The following is a 5886-nucleotide window of genomic DNA, read 5'->3' as shown; positions in this document are numbered from 1 at the left end:
TCGGGTAAATTTTACCCTTCCTAACTTAATGAGTGAAAAATACCCAAATTTTAGCTACACACAGTTTTCGTCAAACCAGAGAAACTCAAATCTGAGTAAACTTACTGAAGTATGGAATTGTGACAGCTCTCTGCACGCATATCGGAAACAATTCACTTCTGAATAATATGAGCTCAAAACAAATATCGTTTTAACCCAAATTGATTAAAAAGTAAACTTCTAAAAAAAACATTCTTTTAATCTACAAATCAAATCTGAGTCAAAAACTGGTTCACCGAAATTCGCGCAACCAGCCCTCAATTGAGCTGTCAAAATTTGTAATCGCTCCCCGTTAATCCCTCCACGAAAACATGGTCATATTCTAACGGTCGGCCGCAGGAGCCGGCCGGACACGACGGACCAAATCCAATAAGAACGTTGAACTCATCCGACGACTTACGTCTCGCGTCGTTATCGTACCCAAACCGCCCCACTCCAATCCATCAACGGGGGCTGAAATTCGAACCGATACCCCCCAGAGACGGCTGGGCCGGCCACAGACAAGTGGACGTGAAACGGCAAAGGTAACGGTCAGTTTGAAGTGCGATGGTGGCGCCACCGTCGAAGCAATTTGACAGTTGTGTACACGCTAAATCGGATTGACTGAAGTTTGAGTTCAACTTCAAGTCTGCAAGTCTTGTCGGTTCTGAATCAAACCCGTCCCTCCTTTCCAACGTCGTAAACCGGGCAGCCCGATTTTTATAAGACGTGATAAAGCAACAATTGCTTCCTCCTGCGGGACCATCCCCAAGAGCAAGGTATATTCCGTGTCCGCTCCGCTTTATCTAGATTCTATACACTTTGCCGGACCCCGCTCACACACACACACAGTCCGCGTTGTAAAATTCGGGAACCATAAAATTCAATTAAATTGTTGATTTTAGATAAATTCATATGTGGCCGGTTTCGATCGTTCGGCCACCCTAACCTCCGCAAACATGACAGTCGCAGTAGGCCTTCGTCGCCATAAGTCAATAACTGATTCCGGTCACGCTCTTCTGGGTTGGATTCCGGCTTCCTTGGCTCGGGGACGATGATCACGCCAGCCGAGTGACGAGACGCCAACTTGGATGGCGTCACAGAAGGCTGACTTTTCCGCACTTGTTTCGGGTTCGTTCCCGGGGAGGAAAATTTATGCACGTTGTTGGGCAAGAGGTTCGGGTTTCGGGAAAGTAGCGATGGCACGCAACAACATTTTTGCAGCGCGCTGATGAAAGGATAATGATGTCTGGAGAAGGCGCTTTTTTGTCGGAGCGTTTTTTCTTCTGTCAAACATTTTTAAGCGAAAACGGCAAATCAGCTTGAAAACGGAACGCTCGTTAGCGATCGTTATCGAGGGAATCCACTTTGCTCGTAATTCTAATCGAGTAGGCCGACGTTGATCCTACCGATTCTAAGCAGGAAATGATCCTGGAAACCAAGCTGAAAACAAATTTGATTAATACTCAAATCAATTCTAACCCATCTTACTCAAGCGTGTATTGCGCGTATTCCCGAGAAAGACACGCGGCAAACCTGCCTCGAAACGACGCGCCGCACTTTCGGCAAATGCGTGCTGTCAAATCCCATACTGCGCGTTTTGTTTTTGTTGATCTTCTTCTTGGAATCGCCCGGCATTGTTGCCAGGTATGTTTTATATTGCACTAAAAGTGCAGAAAATCGCTGGCCACAATGTCTATGGCATATACTGAAATGCCGCGCGGCGTGTACCTTTGAAAGAAACGGACAATATCCTGTCAGTTCTCGGATACACGCCCATGCAAAAAAAGACAGGCTTGAGTAATTTTCACTCAAATCTGGTCAAAACCGAACGGAATCAAAATTAAATTTTGGATGAAATATTTTTTCCAACTTTTACTAAATTTACCTAAAAAATTAGCAAAAACATCCTTAACAACATGAATTTTAAATTACAACCAGAATACCAAACGCAAAATGAAGAAATTCTGGAGTTTTTTTTTTTGTTTTTGAAACCGCCTTGAGTCGGTATTCAAAAACACCCAAAAAGCAAAAACTGAAAATTTGGTTTATTGGACCTTTTCAACGTAATAAAAAAACGCTTCCTAATGTGACAGCTAATGCACGCTGATCTGAAGCAATGCAATTCTGACTGAGTTTCGTACAGGTTTTATCAAAACCCAAACTACTCAAGATTTAGTTCGAAAAGAGTGTAGTGCATTTCACTGAACTTTGAGTGAAACTTTACTACACTTCCGTTAGAATTTATGATAATATACAGTACGGAGCTAAAATATAAAACACAAAAATTTTAAAATTCTTAAATTTATATAATTTGGAAATTTTCAAAATTCTAAAATACATAAATTCTTAAATCAAAAAAAAAAAATCAAACCATCCACATTAACGACCCCCGGGTCTTTTGTGGTCTCTATTGCAAGTTTCTGCTCGAACCTAGGAGTCCGAAGGATTGAATGGGGAGAGCACCCAAACCTCTTTTTACTCCAAGGAACCTTCCACCCCAGTGTTTGAACTGACGACCTTTGGATTGCGAGTCCAACCGCCGCCAGCGATTCCACCGGAGTAGGCTTGGTTTGGTGTGTTGTTTGTACTTATGGCATGGAGACGACTCCTACACCTGGAATGACTTAACGACCTAACAACCAAGGCCGGGACCGACATTTAACTTCCTCATCCGATGGAAGGTTGCAGCAGATGGGAATCGAACCCAGAATCATCCGCTTACAAAGCGGACAGCGTAACCATTCGGCCACGCACTGCCACCTGCCAAATTCTTAAAGTATAAAATAATAAAATGTTTGTTATGATTGAAAAACACGTCAAATTTAGGTAATCTAACTCGATTTTGACAGTTCATTAACGTTTATTCAAAACAACTTATTTTTGATAATTTTCACTAAGAGATCTGAAAAAAAAGTCTACGATTTTGCAATTATGAATGCATGAAACTTTCTTCATGCATTCCATACGTCCAAAATTTTGGAGGCTGGTCATACAAATTGGGTCTGTAAATGTATGAAATTCAGTATTTTCAGAGGGGATTTTCTCATCGATTTGGTGTTTTCGGCAAAGCTGTAGGACTTTTCGGGAAAAATAGGTACACGAAAAGAAATCACTAAAAGATAAATTCCCTAAATACTTAATTTTAACATTTTTATATGATTTAGGGAACTAAAAAAGCCTCTTCGGAGCCATAAAGCGTGATCTTGCCAAATCTGGTTTAAGAGATACTAATGTTAGATAAAATCGTTTTTCTATATCAAAATCCTAAAACAAATCAAATATTTTTTTAAAGTAAAATCAAATTTGCAATTTTTTGTTAATAAAATGTACCGTATTCAATGTATACATTTTCGATGTCTTTTAGTGTATTTGCAAAAACAAACAAAACAAAATCTTGAAAGAAAAACACCCTGAAAAAATATTTTTTCATAAATCTGAGAAAATGCAACTTTTGCTCTGGAACTTTGAAAATTGAGCAATTTGTTTTTGAGCTACAGTCTCACAAAAATTTCGAATAGATGAAAATGATTTTTTTTCTAAGTGTCAAAATACAAAATTGACAAAAATGACCAAAATCATCAAAATTAACAAAATAATCAAATTTACCAAAATTGATTATGTTCAAAATAACCAAATTGACCAAAATAACAAAAAAAATACAAAAATGACAAAACTTATAAAAATAACAAAAAATACAAAAAATAAAAAAAATACAAAACCTACAAAAATTACAAAAATGACTAAAAAACAAAAAATGACAAAAAAATTCAAAAATGGCCTAAATGACATGATTACAAGACAAACTTCTCAGGTCGGCTTCTTGAAAATCTGAGCAAATCGACCTTAAAATGAGGTATTCGGGAAGACCGATGCATTTTCTGACAGTTCACACGCAGACAGGGCTGCCAACTTTACGGAACGTCCTGAATCCCCTTTAGCCATTCAACGCGGTTGGAAATATCATAATTGAACGATAAAATTTTACGAGCCCACGAAACCGTTTTTCTTCGCCGAGCTTCTGCAAAAAACGAGCCGCTCACCGCGTTCCAATTTCCAGGAACTCGCGCTTTACTAAAAAAGAAAAAAAAAAAGAAAAATGGACGATGAGGTGATCATCATTCACCGCTCACGAGAGCGAACAAACCGAATGAATATATAATAATCCTGGCGCTTGGCGAAATTAATTGCGATCGATTTTCGAGCCTCATAAAAATGGCTAAACCTGGGTTGCATTCCAGACAGCAGGAGAGAAGCGACTGGGAAACGGTTCAAAACGGGTTTAAAGGGACCGCCGCCGTCGTCGTCGACGGCGACGACGATGGTCAATATAATAATTCTGGGAAAAATGATGAAACGCTGGAACCTGCTGGACGGAGCCCGATTCAATCGGACATGGGGAGAGAACAGGCGATTTAAATTCTCTGTTTTGGTTTCGGAGGGATCACAGTAGGCCGAGAATGTTGAAAAGTGTAATTTTGCCCTTGAAACCCCTGAAGATGATCGTCGAAACGTCAATCTCTTTTGAAAATTTATCCTCGTAAAAAATCTTCGATTTTGATACCAAATTAGACATTTCGACCATTTGAGCCCACCGTGCGCCCCCTCACACACCGAAAAAGAGGTGAGTCCATAAAAAGGTGTAATCTTCTTACGACCTGTTCAAAAGTGCACCATGCAACGCCGCCAACCAGGGAATGAGAAATATGCAAATAGTTCCTCCCTCCTCTTTAGGTCCAATCTTCGCTCTAAAAAATGCATCTCACCTTCTTCACGACAACCCCCTTGGTCGTCTCTGTCAGCCTCTACGCCATCTTTGATCGCTCGCGTGAGGTGGTCTCGGCCATTTTGCCACGAGGAGGAGGCATGCAAAATTGGACCGTTCGTGCGGGACGTCGTCGTCGTCGTGGTGGACACGATGCACTTGTCTTCCCGGAGGTATCCCGAAAAAAACAGCGGCCAGAGTTCGGACGCCCAAAAACAGGTTCATTTTATCGCAACCTGCGCAAAGTGAAAGGAGTGTGGCAAGTTTTTTTGACGTTTGTGTCCTTACAGCAGGCCTTGCCAAAGTGGCGCGGTTGGCAACGGAGAGTGAGAAATTGCGATCAGGTCAGTGGCTCCTCGGGACGCGTCCGTGACAGTGGCCGGCCACTTTTGGCGGGGTTGGTTTGGGGAGGTCCGTAAACGGAACCAACTTTTGATAATTTTCGGGCGGCTTTTATGAAAGGAATCAATCCCCGAAACTTTGCGGTGAAAGGATCATATGTTATCAGATTTTTGCCGGTAAGAGGCTTACCCAAAATAAGCGTAAAAAAGCACTTTGAAACAATTTAACAACTTTTGGGAAACATGTCCGTGAAAATTGATCGATCAGGATAATTATGGTTCGCGGATTGGTAGTTACTTTCACCTTAAACGGTTTATTGGCTTAAAAAAAACTGTTTAATTTTCAAATAACTTTTTAGGTGTTTGTTAATTTTGTAACGCGACAATTAAATTTGAGAATCACTAAAATTTCGACTCATCGTACTTAAAAATAAGTGTAAAACTGATATACTAGATGCCAATTCACTATTAATCTCAAATATAGTGAAAATAATCAAAAATAAGTTGTTTCGAATGAGCGTGCATAAGCGGTCACAACTACACTCAAAGTCAGAAGTATCCCTCAAAAGGGTACTTTCAATCCTCAAAAAGGATACTTTCTATCCTTTTTTAAAGTTCACCCGGCGTCACCCTTTTAAAAGGGTATGTCAAATTCAGTACATTTTCGATACCCTTTTAAAGGGTGAACTTTAAAAAAGGATGCTTTTTACTTTGAGTGTACATGAATCAGTACACGCACGATCAAAATCACTTAGTGTTTGT

Source organism: Culex pipiens, chromosome 1 (assembly GCF_016801865.2).
Source record: "Culex pipiens pallens isolate TS chromosome 1, TS_CPP_V2, whole genome shotgun sequence".
Classification (NCBI taxonomy): domain Eukaryota; kingdom Metazoa; phylum Arthropoda; class Insecta; order Diptera; family Culicidae; genus Culex; species Culex pipiens.
The sequence above is the reverse complement of the archived record's forward strand: the minus strand, read 5'-3'. Positions refer to the sequence as shown.